The sequence below is a fragment of the Macaca mulatta genome, chromosome 12, assembly GCF_049350105.2.
Source record: "Macaca mulatta isolate MMU2019108-1 chromosome 12, T2T-MMU8v2.0, whole genome shotgun sequence".
NCBI lineage: Eukaryota > Metazoa > Chordata > Mammalia > Primates > Cercopithecidae > Macaca > Macaca mulatta.
In genome coordinates this window covers 112,119,624-112,128,985 of record NC_133417.1, presented here as the reverse complement: position 1 = coordinate 112,128,985, position 9,362 = coordinate 112,119,624, and the positions used below count along the sequence as shown (strand labels likewise).

Genomic DNA, 9,362 nt, shown 5'->3' with positions numbered 1-9,362 from the left:
AGTGGGGAGAGGCACTTTGTTAACTCTAGATCTTTCTACATTGAAGCCTAGAGTCACCATTTCTTTTTCAATAAATTCTACTCCATCCTTCAAACTCTCTCACATTCTCTGTAAATCTACCCCTTTTTACACTAATCCATAATGATTTACTGCTCTCTGAACAACCATTACAGTGAAGTTGTTAAGATCAGAGGGCCTTGGGATCAGTCGGGTTTGAGTGTGAATTCTCGTTCTGATATAAATTTATTGAGTGAACACTGGCAAGTTATTTAACTTCTCTGAGCCTCAGGGTCATAAAATCTAATATTTATAGGTCATTGACTCTATGTCAGGCACTGTTTTAAGCACTATACTTACATTATCTCATTTAATATAAACCCTATAAGGTAAGTTCCACGGTTATTATCCTTATTTTATAGACAAGGAAATGGAAACAGAGAGAGGGGCATCTGCGCTCAAAGAGTCACCTGGCTGGTAGCAGACGCTGGCACAATGACTCAATGTCTAGGAAGGAATATTCTCTCTCTACAGTAGGGAATGCCAAGAGACACCAGGGACCAGGACCTTGCAGTGTGATTCCATAGCCTGGCACCCACCACTGCACTTTACTGCCTCCCAACACCTGTGTACTGAGGCTGTGGGTTGTGGTTAGAATTCAAAAGAGCTAAGGATATAAAGTTCTTAGCATGGTGTCTAGAATTGAGCAAGCACTGCATAAATGGAAATGATTTTTATTAAGAGTAACTATTTAGATTTTATTAGTACCCACTTATCACTTAGATGCTAACTTGTATTATTAACTCTATCTCTGTCCTATCTTCTTCGCATACTGTGGTATCCCTGAGAGAAGGAGCCAGGTCTCCTCTCTAATTCCCCATAACACAATACTGGAAACCATGTGCTGATGTATATGGATTACAGATAATTCTAGACTGAGGCAGTGTCTGTTGCTGTTTTTTTCCCCCAGTTTAATCCAAAGAAATCAGCATTATGGCAGAGTATGTGTTTATACACATTCTTGTCTTGTGTCTTCATAATATGCACTGGCTTGAAAACACATATGAGTCATGGGCCCTGCCATAAACCAGAGATATCCAGAGAGGGAAAGAAATGAAATAAGAAAGGAGGGAGAGAGGGAGGGAAGAAGTGAAGGAAAAAAAAAAAAAAGAAAGGAAAAGAAATTCTGCCTCCTTTTCAAGAATTTTGAAGCATCCTTAAGACAAGCAGTGACATTCCTGTTTGATGACATTCCTCTATTTGTCCCAAACCCTAACTTCCAAGGGTGATTGCAAGTTGCATCAACCATGATGTGGGGAAAACTCTTATCCCTTTAAAAAATCAGGCAAAATCAAATATGTGACAGGTCATGAAATTCCCATCCTGCTCCAACAGAGTCAGTGTTGCTACCTTAGGAATCGGGAATGTAAGTCCTCTGCAGAGTTGTCAAGGAGGTTTCTATTTTTAGGCCTCAGTCTGTTGCAGCAGCAATGAGAAAAAGCAGGCCAGAAGAACACAAAAAAATAGTCGAGGGCATCTGTAATATCTGTGAAAGGGACACGGGAGGCACTTGCATATGTCAGTTGGAGGGGAAAATTGGAAACAAAAGGAAAATCTGGAGGCAGATGATTTAACATTCATTTATGCATTCATTCAACAAATATTTGCTGAGTGCCTACTTGATGCAAACCCTAGCACAGGGTGATCTTATGGAGGGTATAAATATTAAAGAGGCCCAGCTCCTGCCCTTACCTTACAGTCAAGTGGGGGAGGCAGAGCATGCACATATTTTTTATTTAGTGGTGTCATGTAAACATTTGAGGTGGGAATCTGTGAGCTAAAAGGCTGTATTAGCCATGTTCCTGACAGTGAAGACACAAACCAACCTGGCCCGCAGCATCATCTGCCAGCACGAGGCACCACCTTCCTGCTTTATTGTAAACCAACAGCACCAGGTCCTGTGCCGCGGGCCCAGACTCAGGCAGCGCAGTTACGGGAGCCTCTCGCCTTCAGGGGTAGCAATGTTCCATGATTTACACTGAAAAACCTGCATTCAGTGTCAGAGGCTTCCATACTCCAAGATAGGTGGCTTCAGAATTTCGGGGAAGTGGTGTTCTGTGGTGGTCAACACAAAGGCTTTGGAAGCACAGTCATGGGTTTGCTTCTCAACCTTGCCTGTTGGTTCCTTGGCAAATGAACCTCTGTGTCCTCCTCTGTAAAATGTCAGTTGAGATTCTCTGAAATAATATTGCAAAGTGTCCATTACAGAGAGCTCAAAAGACAGACATTAAAGTTGTCACAGTCATCTTGTGGTCAAAGAGCCCAGCACTACTATCCCAGGTCCTAGTCCCACAGCTGACTCCAATCTTCTTTCCGTCTTGTGTGATGCTAGGTTAACTATTTCATTGTTCTATTATTTCCCTTTTTTAATTGTTGTGGTAAAATAGACATAACATAAATTTTACCGTTTTTAAGTTCATTAAGTACATTTACATTGCTATACAACCATCACCACCATCCATCTTCAGAACTTTTACATTTTCCCAAACTGAAACCGTGCCCATTCATCTGTTCCCCATTTTTCCCTCTCCCAGTCTGCGGCAACCACCATTCTACTTTCTGTCTCTATGAGTTTGACTACTCTGGTTTCTCATTTAAGTGGATTCATGCAATATTTGTCTCTTTGTACCAGTCTTATTTCACTTGGATAATGTCTCCAAGGTTCATCCATGTTGTAACACAAATCATAGTTTCATTACTTTTTCAAGCTGCATAATATTTCATTGTATGTATATAGCATATTTTGTTTACCCATTCACCTGATGGGCATTGGGTTATTTCCACCTTTTGGCTGTTGTGAATAATGCTGTCAGAACATGGGTGTAGAAACATCTGTTCAGATCTTTCTCACTTAAAAAAATGTTTTAAAAATATTAATACTGTAACTTCTTATCCCTCTAAGTGACAATGTAAGAACTGATAAAGTAATTCTTTAAAGTATCTGTAGTCATGGTGGGAATATCAGGGAAGCTAATTTATTTGGTCCTATAGTTTTTCCACAAATCTTTGTTACCAAAAATAAGCACCCTTATAACCAACATAAGTCTTATCCATACAGGTTGGCTATGTTTAAAAGTAAATTATTAAATGTACAAACATTAGAAAATACACTATTGTTGAACTTTTAAAAAGCATTATATGTTCCCTATAAGGAAATAGGGCATATATAGAAACCTTATACTCTGATGTAACCATAGAGAACAGGGATTGGCTAATAATAGCCCATAGGCCAAAATCCAGCCCACCACTGGTATTTACAACCTGCAAACTACGAAGGTATTTTACACATTTTGAATGGTTAAAAAACATAATGAGAACATTACTTCATGATACATGAAAATTGTACTAAATTCAAATTTCAGCACGTGTAAATAAAGCTTTTTTGGAACCCAGCCACGCCCATTCATTTTTATATTGTCTATGGCTGCTTTCAAGCTACAATGGCAGAGCTGAGTAGTTGTTACAGAGACCATATGGCCCACAAACCCTATGTATTTATGATCTGGCTCTTTATAAGAAAAAAAAAGTGCAACTGCTGATATAAATCATTGATATAATCTCACTTCATAATTTGCAGTGGAGAAAACTAAGGCCCGGTTTTCTGAAGTCTCATGTCACACCAAAGATTACGAATCTAAGAGTGGCCAAAAGCAATTCAGCTGTCCTGAGTCCCCACCTTGAGTCCCTAAACCAGGTTCCAGTGTATTCCTGGGATACAGCATAGCAGCTTATCTTACAGCTATAGATCACAGACCAAAGCCACCATTTGTTCGTGTTAATAATGAAGACAGTCTGGTGCTGTTAATTTCCTCTGCTGGAAATAAACAGACGTATTCTTACCTTGGGAGGGCCTTTGGCGGGGTTGCGTTGGTTCATATCTCTATGTGCTGACCTTTGCCTATAATTTCTTAAGAACGGTGTCATATGATGAAACACTCCTCGTTGCTTTCAGGACAAAGTCTAAAACAGCTGTCCCCAACTCTTTTGGCACCAGGGACTAGTTTCGTGGAAGATAGTTTTTCCATGGACTGGGTCAGGGAGTGGTTTCGGGATGATTCAAATGCATTACGTCTATTGTGCACTTTATTCCTATTATCATTACATTGTAATATATAATGAAATAATTATACAACTCACCATAATGTAGACTCGGTGGGAGCCCTGAGCTTGTTTTCCTACAACTAGGCAATTCCATCTGGGGCTGATGGGAGACAGTGACAAATTATCAGGCATTAGATTCTCATAAGGAGCACACAGCTTAGATCCCTCGCATGCGTAGTTCACAGTAGGATTTGTGTTCCTGTGAGAATCTAATGATGCCACTGATCTGACAGGAGGCAAAGCTTAGGCAGTAATGCAAGTGATGGGGAGTGGCTGTAAATACAGATGAAGCTTCTCTCACTTGCCCCCGCCTCCCTGCTCACCTCCTGCTGTGCCGCCCAGTTCCTAACAAGCCACTGACGGGTACCAGAGGGCACCCTGAACTAAATGACTTAATATGTCATAAGGCTCTTCTTGACATGGCCCCAACTCACCTCCTCAGTTTTCTCTCCCCATCCTTCCCTTCCTCCCTTCTCCCTTCGTCCTCTACACTCACAGGAATGTCACAGACTCTCAGGACACCCTGCAGACACATCTCACCTCTCAGTCTTTGTTCATCATGTGCCTCCACTAGGAAAACATTTAATCTTCTCGTCTATCTAACAAAGTCCTCTTCATCCTCTTAAATGCCTTTTGCTTTGCATGGCCTCACCAATTCTACTACAGGCAGAAGTAATAACTCTCTACTCTGCACACTTTGGACAGACTGTTAACCATCTCAGTCATGAACTTGTATTAGTGTTTTCTGTTTACATTTCTGTCTTTCCTCCTGCATGTTGGAGAGAAGGAAGGCTGGAAGGAAAGAAAGAAATTCGACTGAACAACAGGTCTTCAGCCACCACTGGTCTTGTTATATATCATGATGTATAACTTCTGCACAAGTTTCACTGAACTGTAACACTGAGGTCAAAGAGAATAGAAGACAAATGTAAAATTGTAGACAGAGTGAGAGAAATTTCAATTCTTTATTTTTTTCTTTCTCTCAATTCAAGACTCAAGAAACATTTACTGAACATCTACAATGGCATCAGAAACAAAGAATAATAAAACTACTTTCTTGATCTCTAAGAGCTAAGGGTCTCGAAAAGGCAAATTTGGGTCTAAATTGAAAAAAGGGATCATCCACTAAAACAGTGTTTTTAAAACTTAGGGTCACAATTCATTAACAAGTGTGAAATTCATTTAGTAGGTAATAGCTACCATTATCTACAAATATAATAGAATACATGAGAAGCTATGGAATGCAAGGTACACAGTGTAAGTATTGTTTCATAAAGCATTTTTAGTGTTATGTATGTGTAGTTTGTATGTGTGTGTCCTGGATTGTAATGAAAAATGTATTTCTCACTGGGGATTATAGTCAAATCATTTGAAAAACATTGTATTACAATATTTGAATTTAATATAAGAATAGAGAAGTTATTGTTTATAAATTTTAGATCAAAAGGGATGGTCCATAGATATATCCACAGCTCTTAATTCAGAGAAACATGACTCAATGCTATTTGTATGGTTTTGAAAACACGTCCAAAAAATCTTTGACATTGTTTTCACTGAGAATTAGGATCTACATTCCCTTTCCTTAAATCTGGGTGGCCTCTGTGACTGCTTTCACCTATGGCGTACCATGGAAATGACACAGTGGGACTTTCAAGGCTAGGTCATAAAAGATCATAGAGCTTCCACCTTATTTGGTGGATTCTTGGGCCATCATGTAAATTCAACTACTTAGAGGTCTCTAAGCCAGAGTAGGCACATGCAGGCCCTTCTATTGGCAGTCCCACTTGAGCCAAGTTTTTTAGCCATCTCCAACAACATATGAGTGAAGCCATCTGGGGCCCTTAAAACCAGTCATTCTTCAGCCAAATGCTGCCAAGTGAACCCATTAATGCCATATGGAACATAAAAATTACGCAGCCAAACACTGCCCAAATTCCTGACCAATAAAATGTTGAAATTTAATAAAAACTGTTTTTGTTTTCAGCCACAAAGTAGCAGTTGTTCACTGCAAAGCAATATATGCCCAGAACATCCTCTAGGAGAGTTTTTAAGCTTATGCACACAATCCATGAATGGGACATGAAGTCAACTTACCGGGTAATGACCAGAATTTGTTTTAACTAGTGAAATAGAAAAGAATAAAATAAAAAATACCAGGATACGTGGTACACAGCAAAGGTATCATCGTAAGACACAGTTCCAGTTATATATACATATGTATGTGAACGTTGGGTTCCAATGTAGTTTTCACAGTGAATTGTAATCAAAATCATTTAAGAAACATTGTATTAAAACGTCTAAATTTATCATGAGAATACACAGGAAATTGTTTATAAAGATTAGCAGACAATACATCAAAGGGGAAGTTCTATAGACATTTCCCAAGCTTTTAATTCACAGAGACATGAATCAATGCCATTTGCTCATCATAATTCATAGAAGCTTGTACTATCTCCATGTGTTCTTATAGCAATTTTTGCCATAATGTTGAGATATGGTAACTAGAATTTCTGAGTCATAGTGCTTTACACTAATATGTATAAAACATTATGTTTTGAAAATAAAATATTTTCTAGTGTTTATTCTGACAGGGCATTCTAAAAACTAGAATAATGAACTCAGAGCCTCATTTTTATTGGCTCCTGCCCAATAATAAATTCTTGACCGGATTGAATTTCGCATTTGAATTCTCTTCAGTCTTGTTGGACTGATAAGACCTCAGTGTTGATGCTTATCAATTCAACGAATAAAAAGCTTCCTAAAGATGTGATGGCACACATATGAGACTACAGGGAGTTTATTTTTTGGTGTGAATTAAAGATTTGTGTCTTATTGTTTTATAATAAGTTACTACAACAACTTTAAGGAAAAGCCGAGTAGCATGTTCAATAGTCTGGATCATTTCTACCATCATTTCATTATCATCCTGTTGATTTTCTTTCTCTTCCCTAGAATGCACTGGGCAGAGGGACAATAGAATTTCCACCGGGTGACCTTTTGGAATAGCATTCCATAGTTTAGCACTCCTGAAATTTTCTCTAAAGATAATTGTAGAAGTAAAAAAACTGGTTTTCTCTCAGAAAATCTGGGTCTAAGTCTTATTTCTCTCAGTGACTGGGATTTTCATCAAGTCAATCTCTCTTTGGGCTATTACCTTACTGGTAAAACAGCAATAGCAATTCACACTTTTCAGGTTTTTTGTTTTTTTTTTTTTTGAGAGAGAGAGAAATTACGTGATATTTTTCAAAGTTGGGCATGCCAGTTAGTAGTATGAAACTTGGAGGGTATTTCAACCCAAACACAACCCAGCAGATGCTCATCAGGTACCTTTGAAGCACCACACTGTGTTGTGTGCTTCACACAACAGATAGAATAGGCACCGTCCCCACCCTTGCAGAGCTCATACTCAACTCTGAGAGAGACAGTAAAGAAATAAATATATCAGTAAAATTGTACTGAGTGCTACAAAGCAGGGGTCCCTAACCCCCAGGCTGCGGCCTGGTACCAGTCTGTGGCCTGTTGGAAACTGGGCCACACAGCAGGAGGTGAGCAGCAGGGGCAAGCATTAGCACCTGAGCTCCACCTCCTACCAGGTCAGTAGCAGCATTAGATTCTCATAGGAGCACGAACCCTACTGTGAACTGCATATGTGAGGGATCTAGGTTGCACGCTCCATATGAGAATCTAATGCCGGATGATCTAAGGTGGAACAGTTTCATGCCAAAACCAACCCCCCTGCTCCCTCATCCCTGGAAAAATTGTCTTCCACGAAATGGTCCCTGGTGCCAAGAAAGTTGGGGACCGCTGCTACAAAGGAATGAACAGGTTGTCCAGAGAGACAAAACACCTCTGAGGAGGTGGCATGTAAGGTTTAGTTCCCACAGGCTGAAACCAATGATTAAAAAATAATCGAAGCCAGGCTCCAATGAGACCCAGAAAACATTCTGCTCCTGGGACAGGTGAGGCGTTTGATCTCTTCATCTAAGCCACATACAGAGGAGGGGTTTGTACAACACACTTGACCTTTCCAGGTGGGACCTGGGGGAAGGGAGATGTACTTAAAACCCTGAAACTTCATGAAGCATGCCACTCATGCACAACATTATTTGGGAATCATGTGTGAAGAAGGATTTTGTACATATTCTGTAATAAAGATATTGAGAGTACTGAATCTGTCTTCCTGAGGCAACCCCAGGCCATACCTCTGAGACCGTGGCCTGAGACTTTGTAGCTTCATTCCTTCATTCCATAAACCTTTATTTTGGGCCCCACACTATATATGCCCTGGCACAAAGCTAGTTTCCGGAGAAAGATAAAGGCACAGTCCCTGTCTTCTGGAGGCTGAGATCCTAGCTCTGAATGCACAAGTAAACAGAAGCATCCGGTGGAACGCATCACAATGTAATGAAAGAAGTCAGTTCCAAGTGTGATCAAGGAGGGGAATCACTCAAACTAGTCAGGACTGAAGTTGGACAGAGACTTCCAGACCAGACATGCTATAACAGTACAAGGCATGAGAGAACACACCTGGTTAGTATGGTATAGGTGGTTCCATACAGATGGAGCAGGACCTCTGCATTTTGGAAAACAAAGAAGAAAAATTGGCTGGTGGAGAAGGCTGAAGAGATGGGCCTCCAATTTCCTTCTAAGGATCTGAGATTATTCCCTAAATGTTATGAATTACTAATAAATGAGTTTTTAAAAAATTTTTTTGTATGTTTTTGTAGCGATAGGGTCCTTTTTGTTGCTTAGGCTGGTCTCAAACTCCTAGTTTCATGTGATCCTCCCGCCTTGGTCTCCTGAAGTGTTGGGATTACAGGCATGAGCCACTGTACCCAGCCTAATAAGTGGTTTTAAACAGGCAAGTGATGCATCTCTTTTGCACCTCTGAGAAAATGTTACCATATTTTATATTTAATTTTTAGAATTTTACATACCAAAAAATGTATAAATCATAAGCTCAATGAATTAAAAATTATATTTTAGGGGAGATTTTCCTGTTCTATAGTAATTTACAGTCAGATGGCTGTTTTCTCATATTTTGGTACAACAGGTGTTCATTTCTTTCTGTGAAGGCAAATTTATACTAAAGTTTCAAATAAAAATGAAGACATTATTCTGGCCTAAACAATGATAGAACAGTGTTAAATTATAACAAGTTGTACATCTGAGGGCTGTAAAGGAATTCCAGTAAGCAAGGAGGA

The 9,362-nt window shown here is 39.6% G+C and overlaps 1 long non-coding RNA gene across 1 annotated transcript; it reads right to left on the bottom strand.

The window, feature by feature from the left end:
- Positions 1-1,901: 1,901 nt before the first annotated feature.
- LOC144333578 (uncharacterized) lies at positions 1,902-4,033 on the bottom strand. The gene is made up of 2 exons (XR_013402334.1): positions 3,898-4,033; positions 1,902-2,234 (listed from the first exon to the last, which is right to left on the bottom strand). It is a non-coding gene; the product is annotated as an uncharacterized LOC144333578 (long non-coding RNA).
- Positions 4,034-9,362: the final 5,329 nt, after the last annotated feature.